At 47.6% G+C, this 20,327-nt stretch overlaps 1 protein-coding gene across 6 annotated transcripts in view; it reads left to right on the top strand.

Annotated features, from left to right (window-relative positions):
- Positions 1 to 834: 834 nt before the first annotated feature.
- Positions 835 to 20,327, top strand: part of FAM110B (family with sequence similarity 110 member B) — a 142,977-nt gene continuing 123,484 nt past the window's right edge. For 3 of the 6 annotated variants that reach the window (XM_027042902.2, XM_027042905.2, XM_053208600.1), the window contains exon 1: positions 849 to 1,198. The gene's annotated coding sequence lies outside the window, so the exon portion shown is untranslated. Of the gene's footprint in view, positions 1,199 to 18,766; positions 18,866 to 20,327 lie in introns of all 6 variants that reach the window. The other 3 variants (XM_027042903.2, XM_053208602.1, XR_003415170.2) reach the window with 2 other exon arrangements.

Genomic DNA, 20,327 nt, shown 5'->3' with positions numbered 1-20,327 from the left:
AATACAGATGATCTTTCTGAGCAAATGGGATGAACATAATTTTATTTCAAACGTACAAAAGGTATAAGGAAATCTCTGCTAAATATTCTAGAGAAGTAATTATGTTGTGAGTTCGTATCTCATTCAGTCGTTTCGATAAGTAGGGATTTCCTCTACTAGAGTTCCCAATAGCAAACACTAAACTGGAATGTGCTCGGTATTCCTAAAACAACAAAACCCTCAGAAAACCCAACCAAGTGATTAAGTGCATCGAAAGAAAAAGCATTTATTTACAAGCCACACATGATGAACATGAATCATCATACACCCTGAAACACTGAGTTAATTTGGAAACATCAGCCGGCCTGCACTCTAGGGGCAGTACATCGTGCTTGCGATTTTTAAAATATTCTTTACTGTTTCCTCCAAACATTTTTTGGAGTCTGAAAAAAATGCCTGGAGAAATTAAGTCTGCAAATGCTCAAAGCAGGCTCCCCAGAGTGTATGCAAGTGAGCCCACGGAAAATGTCAGGCACCGAGATCATCTGGATGGGTTGACTACCAGGTGTGGTTACCGCATTCACAAAAGGGACTCCAGGGTCCCAGGCGCCGTGGTCCAATGTGGGGCTTCCCGGCGGCAGCGGAGACCCTGTGGCTTCTTCCCCCCCTCCCCACCCCCCCCCACGGGGTGGGAGCGGAGGTGGGGGTGTGGAAGGGGTTTGGAGGTGGGGCCAAGGAGGGAGTGGGGGAGGGGGCCGGGCTGGAAGTGGGGGTGCGGGAGGGGGCGGGAACGGGGAGGGGGAGAGGAGGGGAGGGGCGGGGCGGGGGCGGGGCGGGGCGCTCTTTAGGGGCGTGCACACTCCACAGGGACACGCGCTCTGGGCCGCGGCAACTCGCTCCAAGTTCCCTCCCTCGCGCTCCGCGAAGCCCGCCTGAGCCCTCCCACTCGGTGCAGACCGAACCATCGCGGCCGCCGCCGGCCGGGCCCTCCACGGCCTTGCGTCCCGGGCCGCCTCGGCTCGCGCGGGCAGCTCCGTATCCGTGGCCCCGCCGAGGCGGCGCGAGGACTCGGCGGCCCCCGCGGCCCGCGCTCGGCCCTCCGGCGGCGCCGGCGGCCCGGACCCCGTGTGTGGCGGGCCCGACCTTCCTACCCGTCGTCCCCGGGAGCTTGGCGCCCGGCCGGGGACCGCACCGCCCGGGGCCGGGGAGCGCGGCCGAGGTAAGGCCGGGCCGGGCAGGGGCTGGGGGTCGGGGCGGGGGGCCGCGCGGCGCCCCGGCTGCGGACAATGCGGGAGGCGCGCGCGGCCGGAGCGCAGCCGGGTCCGCCCCCGAGCCTCCGCGCCGCGCCTGGCTGTCCGTCCGGCCCGGTCCCGCAGCCGCGCTGGCCCGGACGGACCCCGGCCGGCGGTGTGGGCCGCGAAGGGGGGAGGCGCCCGGCTGCGCGTCCGGGCTGGGCGGGGAGGCCGGGCAGGGGCGCTGCGGAGCCGGGCGGGCTTGCGGGGCGGGCTTGCGGGGCGCGAGCGGCGGGCTCCCCGAGCGCGCCTGCTGCCTGCTGCCTGCTGCTGGGGGAGCGGGCAGGCGAGGGACCGCGTCTCCTCGCGGGGTCTGCAGCCTCCGGGGCTGAATACTTGTTGGGGTGGGGGGTGGGGGGCGGGGGGTGTGTCTGAATCTCCCGATCGCCGGCTGGGCCATTCTGGCAAGAAATGCAGATTCAGAGGCTCTGAAAGTTTGTATTTGGTTGCCCCCTCCAGCTCCACCCGTGCCTCCCTCGTCTCCACTTTCTTTGAAAGCACACAGATTCGAGAGGGAATGAAAGTATCCTTGGCTCACTCGTGCCCCCGTCACCCAGCGGAGCTCATAACTTCGCAGCACGGCGCGTTGCAGGCTGTGGGGAGGCGCCGGTGCCCGCTGCCCAGCCTGGTGCCCGCCGATTGTTGTCGGAGCAGGAGCAGCGTGGTGGAAATGGCAGTGACAGTGGTGCCTCTGCGCAGGCTTGCGGGGAGGGTGGCAGGGGTGACTTTGCCGTGTGCTTCAGTTACTCGGGGAAAGTGGAAGGAAAACACCTGGTGCCCGGCTTCTTAACCCTTTCAAGTTGTGACTCGTTTCGTGAGCCGCAGAAATGGACGGGCTTTCTTCGCTGCCTGAGATCCGGGCAAACTGGGTCCCCCCCCCCCCCCCCCCCGCGGCCATGCCCTGTGCAAAATCTGGCACACATCTGTGACAACATTGCATGGCTGGCATTGTAAGGACTGCAGATTGGTCTGTTTTTGAGAAGGGGAATGTGGTAGTCGACTAGACGTTTTTGCAATATCAATAATAAGACTTTACTTTTCCCCATTTCCCTTGTTGGTGTCGAAGATACCTATTCAGCCTTTCCCTCCGCACCCCCCCCCCCCCCGCCCCAAGTCACACTTAGAGTCATTCTATGGAAAATATCTGTACTAACTTGTATATATTTTGTGACATCACAACCCCTGGTCATTCAGATGAGCTATTTATTAATAAGCATAATTATTTTAACCTAAGGGCGAGGTGATGATAAGCCAGCATTCTTTGTCCGTAACATCCCCACTGATTTATCCTACGATATTTCTGGTGCTAGTATGGATCTTACAACAGTAAAGTCACTAATTGAACAGGGAGGTGGCCGTGCTTTGTCAACCTGATAATCGGTAAAGCGCTTTGAGCAGTGCCCGAAACCCAGTGCTAGGTGAGTGTCACCCTACTTTTCTTTTTTTAATTTTTGTTATCAGTCCCTGTGTTTTTCTGTACAGTTGTTTTTGGTTTTAAAATGGAAGAATTTCTAAGGCATGGTCTATTTTAAGTATGTGGTTTAATTTTAGATCAGAACTGAGATCGGGTTGTTGTTTTGTTATGACTGACGATCTGTTGCGTGTTTTCTTCTGCACAATAAGGAGATCTGTATGGGCCAGCACATAGTCCTGAACAGTCCTATCCAGGTACATTTCATAGTAAGGAGACTTAATTATCCTTAAGGGCCTAATTGAGGAGAAGCCTGGCCATTGGGAGAAACCCAGTCTGGACCCCATTCTGAACCCCCTCGTTCTCTAGGTTGACAATAATACTTTCATTTGTACTTGAAAGAAGCATATTGGCACAACGGTTAGGTAACTCCCGCTGGGTCAAAAGGGAATAAAATACAAATGTGTGCCCTGTATATACATCAACCAGATCCTGTAATTCTTAATTGTACGTTAAATCTCTAGAGCAGCCTAATTAGCTAACATAAGAAAAATTAAAACGACTTACTTGCCGAGTGTCTGTACCCAAACGATTACGTTTGCTACCTAGATATTTTAAAAGGTTGTCGGAAGTGTACATTCATTGTGAGGTTTTCTCCCCCTGCCCCCAGCCCTTTTAACTTTGAAATGACATCTCTCTCTTTCCCAAACAGTTTACTTAGCTAAGCAGAGGCATGGCATTAACTCTTGGGGCCCTGCCATACCACAGCTGCTGTAGACACAGTGTGGCAGGTAGGTGGAGCTGTGGATAATGCTGGTATAGACGAGGCCCATTTGTGGTCCAGGAGAATGGGACGGATTAATTTAGTAATCCCACTGTTTGCCCTCTCCCCAAAATATACTCCCGCCACACCGATCCTGTCTAACAGCCTCCTTAGGAATAAACTCTGTAAAAAGTCTGTCCTTTGTATGTCCAGCTTGTTTAGACTGTTTACTTGGCCACATTTTTCTCTCTGAAAAGCCACGGTATTCCAGGTGTTACGACGAACGGTGCTTGTAAAAATCTTATTTGATCGACCGTACTCTTTACTCTCATTTTTTTCCGTGATAGGATGAGGTTGATTGTTCTGAGCCCAGAGGATCTCCAGGTAACCTGGACTTAAAAAAAATGTTTGTTAATTTTTAATTTTAGAGCAGGGGAGGGGCAGGGAGAGAGGGGGAGAGAATCTCAAGCAGGCTCCCTGACAAGGGGTTCCATCTCACGACTGTGAGATCATGACCTGAGCTGAAATCAGGAGTCTCACGCCTTAACCCTCTGACTACCCAGACACCCTGTAACCTGGACCTTTTTTCAATACTTAACTTTTAAGAGAGAGAAACAAATGATAAGAAACCCAGTTACGTCGTGACTTGATTTAAGGGCGCCTGGGGGGCTCAGTCTGTTAAGCATCCGATTCTTGGTTTTGGCTCAGGTCACGATCCCACGGTTCATGAGTTCAAGCCCCGCACCGGGCTCAGTGCTGATGGTGCAGAGCCTGCTTGGGATTCTGCCTCCTTCTCTCTCTGTCTCTGCCCCTCCCTATCTCTCTCTCTCTCTCTCTCTCTCTCTCTCTCAAAAATGAGTAAACAAACATTAAAAAAAATAGAGAGAGAACAACTTCTCATTTATTCTCGTTTTTACCAGTTTTCTGACTCCCGGTATGATGCAATGAGAATTGATATGCAGGACGAAGGATCTGAAGCTCTGCAAAGCCATGACTCATTCGAGAAAAAATATATCCATTCTATTTAGTACAGCACCAAGGGTAGCGAGTGAATAAGAGGACTCAGAAGAAGAAGGCTTTCTGGACTGTAATCTGAGTTGTCTCTGTGGGCCGGCTCGGGGACCGGCCTCGTTCTGGGCAGTTGACAGCATGTTCTCTTTCTTCCAAAGCAGGATAGTTGTTATCTCCTTTCTGCTGGTGACGCAAAGTGACTGGGTGAATCACAGTGGTTTTACCCCTGGGCTGTGTGTGCCCTGGAGCCCCTGAATCTTTCCACCACACCGAGGGGGATAACCTCTGTCTTGGAGGTGCTCCCCTACATTCTTTTTGGGTCTGATACCAACAGATCTCTTCTTCACAACCAAGTGACATGCTTTGAAGTTCTTGAGCAGTGCTTAGTCATTAAGGGGTACAAGGCAGGAGACCTTAAGCTAATTTTAGTGTTTAGAGGCCACCTCTTAAGATTTTGCAATACTTTATTAAAGCCTCCTTATTTTAAGAGGGTTGAGGAGAAGGATGGCAGGTTTGACTTTCTTGAACTATGTAAAGGCGGATGCACATGGCCTAGAGGATGAAGGGGTAGGGTTAGGACTGTTTCTGGCTTTCTGGCTCAGGGGATCTGGTGAAAGTCTTAGCCTCCTTGAACCGCCACTGACATTCTTTCCCTTGGGTTAAAGGACCTTTTTTTCATTTTGATCCCTTAAAAACATCAAATAATCAAATACGTTATGGTGATGAATGAAACGTCGGATGAACACTTCTTTCAGTGTGCTCATTTTTTTCAACCTGACATTTTAGCCGGAGCCTAATTTCATGTTTCTCGCAGCCACTAAAATTGACAATGTTGTAGAAATACAAAGAAGTCGTCTGGGGGAATTGTTCAGAAGAGAACGCAAATTCTGCCCAAAATGTTTACCAAAGAAACTAAAGGTAGCGTTGATTCTGAAATTTGGATGGATATGTTCCAGGATCGTCCGGCCCGGAAGATTGGGGAGAGAGTAGCAAGAAATACAATTTTTCTTTGTTTGTGTGTGTCATCATCCACGCAGGTAACTGCAGATAATTAAGGTATGGGCAAAGCTTCAGAATTTCTGCAGAATACATTTTCCTCCTGTTTTTAAGCCTGGGTTTGTTTCTAGATGATCTTTTGTAACGCAACATGAATGACCTTACGTCATGTATCTTCCTTTTCTGACACGTTAGATTTCCTCCTTCTTGTGAGAAAGGACAAATGTAATGTTTACATTTGTAACATTGAGTCTCATAAAGAGAATTACAGGAGACCACAGCATTCAAAGACATAAGACTCATTTCTTCGTTTTGTTTTGTTTTGGAAACTTTAGTAGTTAGTAGATGAAGCAAATTGCTTCCTCTTTCCAGTGTATGTTTGGTGATAAAAATAGTGACCATGTGGATGATTTAAACAATTTTAAACTGGAACTGGAGCTAAAGCTGGGGTTGAAAATTGTAAACACTTTAGAGGGAAGTTCAAAGGTGAATACTGAGCAAAAGGAAACAATATGTCACTTGGCCGACAGGTTTTCTAGAAGAATTATAAGAATTCTGTGGTATGTTTTATATATACATCCGAGCAAAATCAATGGGTTTTGAAATTATCCAGTCTAGATAAAGCTTTTAAAGATACAATTTAGAAACATATGGGAAATTTCTGAGTGGTTATCTGGGAAGGCAAAGCATTTGCTCCTCATAAGCCCCACTGGAAGTTTGTTTCTTTCTTTGTTTCTTTCTCTCTCTCTCTCTCTCTTTTTTTTTTTTTTTTTTTACTTTTCAGGAAGAATCACAGATACACTTCAAAATGATCATTGTCAGCATTTTTTTTTTGTCCCATTGGCTGGAACTTAATGAAAAGGAAGTAACTATGAGGGGCGCCTGGGTGGCTTAGTTAAGTGTCCCACTCTTGATTTCGGCTTAGGTCATAATCTCACAGTTTGTGAATTGGAGCCCTGCACTGGGCTCTGTGCTGACAGTGGGGATCTTGCCTGGGATTCTCTCTCTGCCCCCTCCCTCAAAATAAATAAATAAACTTAAAAAAAATTAAATAGTAACTATACACATAAATGTAGCTTAGTAATATCTTTTATTATGGTTATTATGTTAAATGGGTATTTATAGAGGATCCTTTGTGCACCTGCCTGGGTACTGGGGATAAGCAGTGTCCAAGGAAGACAAGGTTCCTACCTCTTTTAGGCTTTATGGCATAAGTGGAAGCAAAAGATAAGGTAAACAAACAAATGAAAAGCTAGTTTAAAGCAGTAGTAAGTTCAGTCAGGAATGACAGTGACCATCTGAACTGGGCTGGGTGGTCTGGGAGGGCTCCAAGAAGGATGTTTGAGCTGAGCCTTAAGTGAAAAAAAAAGGCAGGGGGCAACCTCTGGAAGGTCCCTGAGTAGAGAGGGTGGCTTGTGCAAAGGCCCTGAGGCAGACAGAACCTGCATTTGTGAAGAACGGGAACTTGCAGCAGAGGGACCAGGTCAGCAGGGCCTTGAAGGCCATGGAGGGGAGAGTTTCTGTTTATTCTAAAGTCGTGGGTGCTGCTGGAGGTTGGGACGCAAGGAGGACCAGGCTCTGGCAGCTCATGTGGCCCACCTTTTGGAGAATGGACTGTCGGGAAAGAGCGGAAATGGGGAATCAATGAGAAAGCTGTTGTGGTGACCAGCCAGTTGGGCTGGAAGGAAAGAAAGGAGATGAGGGGTGGGGAGCCTGATATTGGCACCATTTTGAATGTCTCCTAACCTAACCCACTGTTGATCTTAAGATGCATCGTTATCGTATGGCACGCTAAGAAGAGAAAACATACTACCAGTTAAACTGTGACGCACCACCCGCTGTGATATGAATCCTCATTTCAGGTATTAAAATGGGAAAACAGATGTGTCTTAGAATCGGTGAAATAGGGTACATTCTGGAGCTCACGCTGAGAGGGCCTTGCTGCTTTCTGTTTTATTTCTATTTGCGTATCAGTGATACAAACCGAATCCTGTTATTTGGAAGGACCTGGGCCGGGGAGGAGGTGGTCATATATAGTGGAATCCCCTACCTCAGGATTGGAAGCTAGACAATTGCATCCAGTGGAAGCAGTCTTTCTGATACTTTAAAAACGTGTAGAGAAGGCATTCACAGATTCTTTTGCCCCCAGATGCACAACAGACTGTTAGTGTCAGAGATAAAGGAAATTGGGACGGCCCGGATTCGTCAGATTCAAGGGGAGTCACAGACGCTGTGTGCACATTCAAAACGGGGTGGCAGAGCCCTTGGGAATTACAAGCTTTATTTCTGTTACACTGGGAGCAAGGCAGGGTGAGGGCAGGGTGAGGGCTCGGTCAGGGCCATGCGGATTCCAGGCCAAACACTTAGCTGTAAGCCAGCAAGTGGTGGAGCCCATGACCGACAGACTGAGACGAGGTTTTATAGTTGAGTTTTTCTGGGTGCGGGGATCGGCTCTGTGTGAACTTGAGCGAGTTGTGGAGGCTTCTGGAACCTCAGTTTCCTGATCTGTAAAACGGGGATAACTTATAGCATCGGATTGCCGTGAGGGTTAAGTAAGATGATGCTGCCCAATGCCTGGTGCTCCACAGAGATGAGTTGCTGTTACGTGTTACTGTCTCGTAGATTTCGTGCCTTTTTCCATCTGTCTCTTTTTTAAATGTTTATTTATTTATTTCAGAGAGAGAAAGAGAACGTGGGGCAGGGGGGAGAAAGAGAGAGAGAGAATCCCAAGCAGGCTTTACTCCCATCAGTGCAGAGCCGGGGCGGGGGTGGGGCGGTGTCAGACTCATGAACCATCGAGATCTTGACCTGAGCCAAAATCAAGAGTCAGACGCCGAACCGACTGAGCCACCCAGGCGCCCCCGTCCATCGCTCTTGTATGTTCTCATCACACGGGTCACAGGACGAGAGTCACGTTTCCAGAGACTCACCCTGACGCTGAAGCTGAGGTCGCCCCTTCTCCGACCACCCTTCTTTCCCTCTTTCCCATCGTCCTGCCGCATTTTCTGCCCAGCCCTCATGCCTCACTGAAATTGTGGGATTTGTTTACATATTGAAAATACAGTTTCCAGGGTGAGAGGGATGCTGTCACAGAAGCTGCTGAATCCACAGAAGCTGCTGAATCTCCTAGTTGGCCGGAAACTGTGCCAGGCACCTGGCAGGCTTTCCGACCGGGGTGCGAGCTGAGGAGGTCCTTGCCTGTGGGACCTCGAAGGCCATAAAGTCTGAGATGCCAGCTTTCAGGCACCTAGTCCCTCTGTAAAAACCACAAGAGCAAACACGATAGAGAAATGCACCCACTGTAAAAATGCAGCCAGTGCTTGGGAAACTGTGCTGGCCATTCCAGAAGCCGGCCCTGATGTTGTGGCCACAGCCGTCAGCCTCATAGACCTGCCCGGTCAGCTGCGTGGACTGTGGGCTATCTCCCCTGCTTCTGAGTTATATTCAGTTACTTGTGATGCCCCATCTCATTGCAATGACTTTGGTTGGGGCATTTTCATGTTGTTTGTATTTTGCAAAAGGAAATTATTTGCATATTCTTTTCCAGGCTTTTAATCTTTCACGTTACTTGCTTGTTGATTGCAGTCTTTGGGTGGAGTTTAGTGACTAATATCAAAGGACTTATGTTCAAATCTCCGTGCAGACACTCCACCGTCGTGGATGTGTGCGCATATTTATTCACATACATGTACAAGCTCTTTCTTCCCTGGCTACCAGGGGGTCATCGCTTCCACAGTGGGTCAGAAACAGACCATTGGAAACTAGGAACTCAGACGTGCTGAGAAATACCAGTGAATCCTGACAACGCTCTGTGTCTTGACTATGCGGTCAGAACAAGGTGAAATGGGAAAGCTCATTGTCCTCTTGACTGTGAGTTGGGGATTTAAAAAATCCTTTTAATCTGTCCCCTGGCCTGTGCTCATTCCAGTGATCATTCATTGGAATGTTGTGATTTTTCAGAATCAGATGTTATTCTTCCCAATAAATTTTGTTCTTGTGTAGTGACCATGAGAGGAGAAGAGAGATCTTTGTGTCGGTTCTGAATATGGCCCCTCGTGGGTGCGATTCCTCGCTTTTGCGGGCTTTGGTCCAACCTGCAGCGCGGATCGGGTGTGTGACCACGTAAACCTTCTCCTAGTGCTTTGGTCAGCGTGGCCACCATCTTTGAAGGGATCAGCTAACTGTCTAGCAGCTCAGTTATTTAATTTCGTGGAGATTTTATTCTTTTTTTTTTTTAACATTTATTTATTTTTGAGACAGAGAGAGACAGAGCATGAACGGGGGAGGGTCAGAGAGAGGGAGACACAGAATCTGAAACAGGCTCCAGGCTCTGAGCGGTCAGCACGGAGCCCGACGTGGGGCTCGAACTCACGGACCGTGAGAGAGTCGGCCGCTTAACCGACTGAGCCACCCAGGCGCCCTCATGGAGATTTTATTCTATCTGACTCCTGTTAGCGGATTGAAATGTATAGCTCTTGTAGGGGGAGGAGTTTTCCAACCACACGCATCTGCATCTCGTGGTAAGTTGAAATACGTATCAACGTGTGTTGTTTGGAAATTGGTTTTACGTGAATATTCCACCGTAGTGATAGGAGTTCATGTGAGGCATTGAACGCGAGGCATTCAGCTGTTGAAAAGCTCTCTCTGCCCTTCGGACCTTTCCCAAAAGGTGTTTAGGGACCGCGAGTTAGCGATCGAGAGACGGCATCACCGAGACCTTGTAAGGTCAGGACACCAAGACGTGATGAGACGTGTTTATACATTTGGTGTCCGAAATACTTGAATATCTTTATTTTAATTTGGACCTTGTATTTTATCAGATGGTGTGTTTTAGTCATGCAGACCTTGTGTTAGTCAGGATCCTCCCGAGAAACAGAATCAAGAGGTTGCTGTCTCTGCCTCTATCCCTATCTCCGTCTCTTTTTAAGGGAGGGAAGGGGCTCGTGCGGGTATGGAGGCTGGGAAGTCCCAGATACGTCACCTGGAGCCTGGAGACCCAGGGGAGCCCATGGTGTAAGTTCCAGTGTGAGGGGAGGGCAAGACGATGTCTCAGCTCACAGAGTCTGGCAGCGATCAGATTGTCCCTTCTCCCCTTTTGTGGTATTCAGGCCTTCCACAGACTAGATGAGGCCCACCCGCGTCGGGGGGTGGGGCGGGGAGGGCAGCCTGCTTCACTCAGTGGACAGGTTCAAGTGTTAATCTCACCCAGGAACATCCTTCCAAGCACACTCTTGCTTAACCAAGTGTCTGGGCACCTGGTGGCCCAGTCAGGTTGATGGGTACACTTCTTTAGTCCTCTTGCCAGGCCACTGCCTGTTGCAGGAGAATGGAAGTGACCTCAGTGCTGCTTTTGACCTTGTCCACCCTCTGAAGTGTCTGGGTGCCCGTGCTGAAATTGTCTGTGTGCTTTGCAGATGGGGTCCCGTGTACCCCAGGGATGCCTATGTGACATGGGGGACGCACCATCAATGAAGCAAAGGTTCATCTTTTTATTTTATTTTATTTTTATTTTTATTTTAGCTTCATCACGTTTTCTTTTTTCCATCGCTTTTCAGCCCCTCTATCCCGTCTTGGAACAGAAAGTCCTATAAAGGGAATATGATGTCAGCAGGCATTTTTTCCCCTTGCATTTTGATAAGTGAAGAAGCAAAGCTCCTGTAAGAAAGTCCCCTCTCCCAATAAGAGGGTAAATTCCTCAAACCTGACATAGCAAACGTAGTCGCAAACAAGACAACTTTTGTCTGTGCTCATAGATTTTTAATCGATTAGTCGATGCTTTGTGGTCTAATGAAATGACAGCGTAGGAATCATGGAAAGCTTGTCTTCGGAAAGGGGTGAATTCTTTCCCCTGCATCTGAGCTGACGCTGACATCAGGAATGTGCCCCGTGAGGGAGAGAGGCCTTCAGATGGATGGTTCTTGCCAGCTCATGCGTAGCATCTTAATACTGAAGTTAGGACCCTGGTCCCCTTTGACATCCTCTCTGTCCCTGAGTCTGAAATATCTCTCCTGCTTGCCCGTCTTGGCATTCTTTTTTTTTTAAGTGTATTTGTTTTGAGAGAAGGAGAAAGAGAGCATGAGCAAGTGGGGGAGGGGCAGAGAGAGAGAGGGAGAGAGAGAATCGCAAGCAGGCTCCACACTGTCAGCATGGGCTCATCCCATGACCTTGAGATCATGACCTGAGCCGGGTCAGAGAGTAGGATGCTTAAGTGACTGAGCCCCCTGCCTGTCTGTATTCTTGGTGCATCTTCCACCTTAGTCCATTCCTTGGCCATCTTCTCCTTTCTGTTTCATGGCCCTGCCCTAAACCTTCTTCCCTTTCCTGCCTCTCTTGTACCATCTCCAACATTAGCCGAGGTATCCGTCTATCACCTTGTTCACCTGCTCCAAGCCCGGACCGCATGCTCAAAACAAAGTCTTATTAACATGCCATTCCTGTTCTTCCCAGTGTGGCTCCCGTGTGCCTCTGGCACCTCTCTGCATTGCACCTGCTGTTTCTTCTGCCTCGGGCGCCCCTTCGCCTCCGCTCTGCTTCATGCAATCCTGGCCACCCTAAAAGGCTTCTGTCATGTCTCCTCTTTAATTATTTTCCCTGACCACATATGGTCTGAATGAAACAGGGCAGAAGAAACAATCATGTTTTTTATGATGTTTAAATAACTTGAACGCAAGGGCATAAAGGTAGATCTCTGCCTCATGACTTATTCTTGTGAATATCTGCTTCAGCCTTAAGCTACCTGAGTGGTTTTGCATCTCAAGATTGAGGTGAATGATTTCTCAGATGCCGAAGGAGTTGGCGGCTGAAATCAAGGCATTACTCTTGGTAATAATCCCAAGAGATCACGGAGAAGACGAGACGTGCCAGAATCGAGATAAATGCCCTGGTTTTTCAGAAAGTGACAAGAGATTCCAGACCCACACTGTCCAGTACGGTGGCCACCCATGACTCAAGAGCACTGGCTCTGTGGCTAGCATGACTTCAGATATCCTGCAGGTGTGATATCTCAGGTTTTGCAGATTTCGTTTGAAAACAGAATGCAAAATCCCTCATTAATATTTTTCATATTACAAGTTGAAATGATATTTTGGATTGATTGAGTTGAATAAAATATGCTGTCAAAATTAATTTCATCTTCTTCTTTTTAATGTTTAATATACCTACCAAGAGGATTTGAAATGACATATATGGTTCACATCTGTGGCTTGCATTATATTTCCATGGGAGGATGCCGTTCTAGACTCTACAATTCAATTATTTTACTCCCTATCCTTGGCAGTGTTCTAAAACATAGTGTTAAGCAGATGGTTGTGTACTCGCAGGGAAGGAAATAGTCATAACTGAAAGCAAGAATCGTTTCACGAAGAACAAATCATGCCAAGCTAACCTCATTTTTTTTTTTTTTCATAAGGTTACTAGCCTAGAAGATCGGAATGATTCTGTAGATTTCTATTTGGCTTTCTGTAAAAACATTTGAAACATCTCCGCTGATCAGCTCGAGAGCAACATGGAGCCCATAGAATCGTGGTTGATTGCGTGGCTGTGTCTGTAGCTGGTTGAACTCGGTTCTCGGAATATCTTGTATTGATTGTGGTGTCAGGAACAGGTGGGGATGCTCTCAGGCTTCCCGTAGAGCTTGTTCCATTTGGGTGACACGAGGGAACATAAACGAAGGTCGTCTGTGAAGAGGTCAAGTTTGACCAGGCCTGAAAGGAGGCATGCCACACCAGCCACGTTCTGCCGAATGGTCTGGATCCCATTCAGCGAACACATTTATTGAGTTTATATGTGCTCACGGCGCTCCGTTGAGTGCGGAGAATAAAAATTAATAATACATCGTCCCTAACCTCAAAATTTCCTCTGGCGAGAAAGAAAACCTCCAGTAAAGTCGCACACTCGCTGGTAACACATCGGTAGAGGCATGTGTGTGTAGGCACCTCACCTCTGCGGCCCCAGAGAATGGTGTAGTATTAATTGGTCTGAAACTAAAATCGTTATCCTTAACGCCTCATATCTAACATATATGGCACATTCATTTATGAGATGGTTTTTTTTCCCCTAATTGGTTTTATTTATATCCTTCCAGCTTTACTGAATTACCATTGACAAAGAAAAATCATACATAGGATATACAGCGTGAAGTTTTGGCGTATGTATGCATTATGAAATGGTGGCTACAGTTAAGCTAAGTAACACATCCACTACCTCACGGAGTTACCTTGTGTGTGTGTGTGTGTGTGTGTGTGTGTGTGTGTTCGCACGTGTGTGTGGCGAGAACATTTAAGATCTACCCTCTTAGCAAATTTCAAGTAGACATCCGGGTTCACCGGGCCCATGTACTAGAGTGGGTCCTTCAAAACTGTTACTTCTCAAAGAACATTCTGGCTTTGCTCGCTAGGGACAGAAGCGCGTAATTCTGCCTTCTGGCCGGGCTTTTGGGACTTCCGTTGAAGATTATGAACCGACTGAGCTCTTAACAATCCAAGAGGCTTATTTGTTGGGGAAGATTCTTCCACGATTTACGGAGCCCCTCCACTGCTTTGGTTTTGTCAACTTTGACCTTCCACGTAGGTGGCACTAGGCAGCATTTGAGTGGCCAGGAGTTATCTTGGATCCTTTTAGAATCATCTTCCTGACAGCGTGGCCCTCTTGTCCCTCCTGCCCTCTGTTTGGGTTGAAGACTATTCCAGAGGTGGCCATGACATCTCCCTCTGTGTTTTGGTGGACATGTCAGTAAGTAGCTGTTGCACTGCTATCAGCCGGGGTGTTCTACACTTTACACACTTGAAAATGTGTCAGAAACACGTGAGGCAAATAATTTGATCAGAAACAATGAACTTGAAGCAAAATTTAAGCTCGCCTATAGCGGCTTAGTAGGAAACTATGCGTAGTGTTTCTCTGTCTTGACCGGTTTCTGTGCTTTAATTTTCTCTAGTTTCTTAAACTACCTGGTTCCCTCTGATGACAATTTTTCTTAAAGGTATCTCACATCTTTTGTGAAAGAAGGCAGGGTTCACGGTAAAACCAGAAGAGTTCTTAATGTGATTTTTGGTCTATAAGTTGGTTGTTGAAAATCCTTTGTATTCGGAAGGTAGGAGTTACCTACGTGACCTTGAAACTTGCGTACTAAATATTTACATTGGGGCGGTCAGGTGTTTAATTCTTTACCTTTTGTGGGTGTGAAAAATATTTAGAGGTCATTTCTTTTTTCCCATCCCCAATTACAAGTTTTATGGAGTCCTGTGGCAGAAAATTTCTTCCAACTTAATTGCCTCTTGGGTAGAACATCTCAAAGGGGGGGTTGGCGATGTCTCTGGGCCACGACCAGTGCATTCTCTGGGAGGGTGTGGTGACGGGAGCGTGAGGCAGGCATACCCTTGGGATCCTGTGCCTTGGGGGGGGGGCCTGCTGGCGGTCACCTGAGGTTACCCTCAGGTGTTCTTCTGACAACAACACTGCTGTGTTGGTATTACTATGGTCCCGCCTACAGGGACACTGGGGCCAAAAGGTAGCACCAGTGGCATCTTCAAGTCACTGGGGAGTGGAAAAGCTGGTATAGAGCATATACTCAGTGGGCAGAAGGAGGCGTTCCCCCTGCCCCCCCTCCCCCCCAGCCTGCTCTTCCCTTTCCCGGGGTCACGTGTCTCATTTCCCTGAGGTGGCAAGGTGGAGTGAGCATTCCCACATTTGCCTTCTCGGGCAGGTGCCTCTCTGCCTGGAGCTGTTCTCAGAGCTCCTGCATTTCACCGTCCCCTGGGATGTCCCTTCTGCCAACCCTGCTTCCCCCCCCAGGCTCGAGAGGGATTGTTGGTGACCCTCTGATGGGTTTTCCTGGAGCATCTTCCCACCCAGACAGGCTGTTTTGGAATTAGATAGGTTGCAACTGAGACTGACTGGGCTTTACTTAAAGATTTCTTTCAGTACCACAAATGAAGGCGAATACCTGGGGTTCCAGAATCTTTACCTATGTATATCAAACATGAAATATAACAGCAAGTGCCGAGGCCAGTGTAAGAGGATGGGGGGGGGGGGGTTGGGATATCCCAATGGCCGTCCCCCGACCCGCACATCTCGTCGGATAGAGATGGGCTACTCTCCTGTCCAGACGCCCAGCCCGGCACATTTCTGAGCTCAGCACACAGTAGTTGACTATACTCGAAAAGCCTCTGTGGGGTGGAGGGATTAGTGACCGCATGCTCTGCCGATTGCCCAGCCAAGACCCACGGGGGAAAGTGATACGGAGGCGGGTTTCAACTTAATGAAGGTCACAGCTGACCCAGATCGGAATGGGCTGCCATATAAAGTGGACTTTCTGTTGTTGGGATGGGGAAGTGGGGGTTCGGAGGGAGCTGGGCAGTGGGCTTTCTGTCCCCTGCGCTGAGACCCAGGTTGTTTTCATCCTGACTTCCCAGCTTCACCCACAACCCCCATGGCTGTCGCCATTTCTAGCGGCATCTTTTTGACTTCTCATTTTGGGTTTATTTCATGATGCCTCGCAAGCTGGATCTGCTCCACGGTAGACTTAACAGAATCTATTCAGGGCACTCTCTCAGGGGCCCGGTGTTGGAAAATAAGGTCACGTCTCTCTTTAACACCAAAGTAAACTGATAACTGCTTGTAAGCAGAGTAGGAGAGGGGCAAAGCGGCTGGCCTTCAGTTTGGGGCATCTGTCACCGTGCTGGAAACGAGACTGGAGCTTGTGTCTCCTGGGATCAGGGATTTTCTGGGCATCAAGATCCCGGCAGCGGCGGGTGCAGAGTTCTCTTGCCTTCCAATCTCTCTGGCTTGGCAAGTGCCCAAGCAAAACGGGAACTACTGGGGCTGACTTGGCGAAACAGCTCTTCCTCGAAAGGGCCTTCAAGACTGCCTAATCCAGTGATCCACACCGTCGACCCAGTAAGAACGTCTGGGATTCTGTAGTGTCCTGGGCTACCTTCTTCGGGTAGGAATTGGGGGGGCACTGCAGAGTTTGCTGGTGACAGTGATGCACACAGGTGGCTGTGGGAGCCCTGGATCTGGGTCAGTGGCTCACAGACTCCAAAACAGCAGACTTACCTAGAGGGTTAAATACAGATTGCCAGTCGGCTCCCAGAGTTTCTGATTAACAAGGTCCAGGGAGGACCTGAGAGTTTGCATTTCTAACAGGTTCCCTGTGGATGCCGAACTGCTGATCGGGGTGAAATCCTCATTTTAGGGGTGCACCCTGAGAGCCCCCAGGCACAGTAAACTTTGCAGGATCCTGGACAGGAGGGAAGGAGGGAGGCTCATGGAAGGTGGATGTCTTGTGGGAAAATGCCGCAGAGGGCGGAGTTACAGACATTCTCCCGACAAAGATCTGCCTTATCACAGGCTTTCATTTCTCATAAGAATCTGAAACAAAGCTCATAATTTTTAATGTAACACTTCTGCTTAATAAGCTGTGCGTATGTATGTTTTCCCCTAACCATTCTGCTTTCGTCTTTAGTCTGTGTGGATACTCACATTTAAAATATCAGTTGAGGGGTTGCCTGGGTGGCTCAGTCCGTTAAGCGTCCGACTCTTGATTTTGGTTCTGATCACGATCTCAGGGTTGTGAGATCAAGCCCTGCATCAGGCTTTGCGCTGGGTATGGAACCTGCTGGAGATTCTGTCTCTCTCCCTTCTACCATTCATGCTCTCTCTCTTTCTAAAAAAAAAAAAAAAAGAAAAATGAAAAAGAAAAAAAAATTATCAGTTGAGTTATGATTTGCTTTTCAGAGTACCGTTTATTCAACATTTTTAGACACTTGGGAGCAAGACTATGATAAAACTGTGTATTATTTTAAAATAAAAATAATTAATGGAAATCTGGAACATATTCAGCTTTCATAAAATATTTTTAAACGTAGTGATTCTGAGGTGTTTTCGTTAACATAAAAACTTTGAGCCACAAAAGTGTACTTACTTCCTTAGGTTTAAAAAAATGTTTTTATGACAAAAAAAAAGGCACCTGGATGGCCCAGTTAGTTAAGCATCTGACTCTTGATTTCGGCTTGGGTCGTGATCTCATGAAATTGAGCCTTTGCTTTGGCCTCTGTGCTGACAGCATGGAGCCTGCTTGGGATTCTCTCTCTCTCTCTCTCTCTCTCTCTCTCTCTCTCTCTTCCCCCCACCCCCTCCCCTGTTTATGCATGTGTGTACGTGCACTCTCTTTTTCAAAATAAATAAATTCAAAAAAATAAAAATAAAAAATATTTTTACAAAATGGTATCCTTTTCTTGGGAGTGGTTTTTTTTTTTTTTTTAGCTGATAAATTTGATGTTCTTTATTTTGAAACAGCTAGGCTCTTTTTGTTTTAGGGTACATAAAATTTACACTCTTGGAATAATTTTTCTTATTTCAATAAAAATTAATGTAGATATTATTAAGTTGATTAAATTTGGAGGAATATAGTAAAGGTGATTTCTAAATTTACTCTTGGGTCCATAGGTAAAAATGCCTTTCATGAACTGAAACATGTCTTTAAAGAGTTACAAGGATTTAAAGTAATGAAATGTGTATTCTATAATTAAAATAAGTCCTATTTGGAAACAAGTGTAATTCAAAGAATATTGAACTATTCCTTATCATATCATTTGACTCATTCTATTTTTACGGCGTAATTATATAGTCGACCCATTTAATCTGAATACCTCACAAAACAGAAACTAGGGTATCTTTTAAACCATTTTAGAATCTGAGAAATCCGATGTCTCTTTGGTGAGTGTGGCCAGAGGGAGCTAGAACATGTATCCTCTGTGGCTCTTTGATGATTTTTTTTTTTTTTTATCTATGAAACGGATACTTTTAGATAAATGGGTATACGGAGCAAAAAGAAGCCTAGGAGTTGAAGTGAAATCTGTATTCTCTATCTATCATTACATAAGAAGTGACCACGAAACTTGGTGGCTCAAAAAATGATGTGTCTCATCCTTCCATTTCTGTGGGGGTCTGGGGTGTCTCAGGAAACTGCAGTCAGCGTGTTGCTGGGGCTGTGGCCACTGGGAGCCTGGACGGGGCCTAGAGGAGCTACATCCAGGGGGGCTCAGCTGGGTGCCTGGTGCATTGATGCTGGCTGGCTCTTGGTTGGGTGGGTGGACCTCAGTTCCTCCCCACCCAGGGCCTTTCCTACCCCTGTTTGAACTGTTTCGGTCACAGGTCCAATTCTTGGCCAAGGAAGCCCCAGGGAATGATTCTTCACTATGTCCAAGACTGGCTCCCCCGCTCCCCAACTCTCCGTAGTCCCCAGGTTTTTGCCGAGGTGCTCCTTTGCTCCAGGAAGTGCTCTAGGGAGACACCTGCAATGTTCATTGCTTCCAGGCGCGGTGATCGGCATGTGCTAGCCTAAAAGGGAACGTGCCTGGCCAAGTTTTCCTGAGGAAGGTCATCCCGGAGCTGAGTCACATCTACCTCCCTAAGGTAGGTGTTGTGTAGGTGAAGGGATGGGCTGGGGGTGGGGGGCTGGGGGGAGAAATTCAGGAGGGAAATTGCAGCCAGATGCGCCAGACCAAGTCAGGGAACTGAAGCGTGAACGGCACGGGCCAGTCGGGGATGCTCCAAGCAATTGAGTTTTGCAGCGTAAGCTGAAATGTTTGGGTCGGGGAGGTCGGAGGGATGGAGAAGCCCCATGTGCCCAGGTAGTGACGTTTGGACTAGCTTCCGAACCGTGCAGCGTGGGCACGTGGTCACGGTACCTGTGCTGCACATTTTCTCGTTCATTCCTTCAGCAAAGACTTGAGCACTTGTTAGGTTTGAGGCGTGGCACGGCTCCACTTCTGAAAGGTGGAGATGTCTCCATCGTATAGAGGAGAGCCTCGTTGAGGGAGATGAATTGACCTGCCAAGGTCATGTAGCCCGTGACACGGGGGCTCCGAGTGTCTGTCCGCATCTGTGTGAAAACCTGAAGGTACAGATGAGATGCAAACTGGTTTTTTTGTAAGAATCACCTGAGACACATATTTACAGTAAAGATTTCAAGGCCTCGCCTTAGGCTTATTTATTTCTGGGGGAGGGGCCTCGGGTGATGCTTGGCTATTGGTGAAGTCGAGAACCTGGCTTTGCTTTGGGCTTGAACTTTGCACAGTGTGGGTAGGGAAATCGGGAGAGATGTAATTATTGATATGGCTAATTTTAAGTCTACTCTCTTGTTACTTGTGTTCTGTTTATTTGATGGGTTTGTCCTTTCGTTCTGCCTAAGTTTGGATTTATCAAGTATTTTTTATTAAACATCTTTTTTAATGTTTATTTTTGAGACAGAGGGAGACAGAGCATCAGCAGAGGTGGGAAGACAGAGAGAGGGGAGGCACAGAATCCAAAGCAGGCTCAGGCTCTGAGCTGTCAGCACAGAGCCCGACGCGGGGCTGGAACTCACGGACCGTGAGATCATGACCTGAGCCGAAGTCAGACGCCCAACCGACTGGGCCACTCAGGCACCCCTATCAAGTATTTTTTTAGTATGCCATTTTATCTCCTTGGCTGTTTAGCCAAGGTTTGTTTTTATTTTTTACTGGTTGTTCTAAGGATCCATCTATTTAATATTGAATTCGTATTACAACTTTCAGTTTAATCTGAGAACCTTACAACAATACATTTCCATTTACCCTCTGCTGATCTGTTGTTATACATTTTGCTTCTACCTAAGTTATCAACCTCACAAGACAATAGTATGTTTTGCTTTGTAGCCAATTATCTTTTTTAAAAAAGGTAAAAAAAAAAAAAAAAGAAAAAAGAAAAACCTTTAAAATATTTATACACACTTTTACCATGCCTACACTCTTTACTCCTTCTTGTAGATCGGAGTTCTTCTGTTTGGTGTCATTTGCCTTCAACCCGAAGAACTTCCTGCATCATTTCCTGTAATGTGGATCTGCTCGTGACAAAT

This window comes from Acinonyx jubatus, chromosome F2, assembly GCF_027475565.1.
Source record: "Acinonyx jubatus isolate Ajub_Pintada_27869175 chromosome F2, VMU_Ajub_asm_v1.0, whole genome shotgun sequence".
NCBI lineage: Eukaryota > Metazoa > Chordata > Mammalia > Carnivora > Felidae > Acinonyx > Acinonyx jubatus.
Note: the sequence above shows the minus strand (reverse complement) of the source record. Positions and strands in the feature narration are given on the sequence as shown.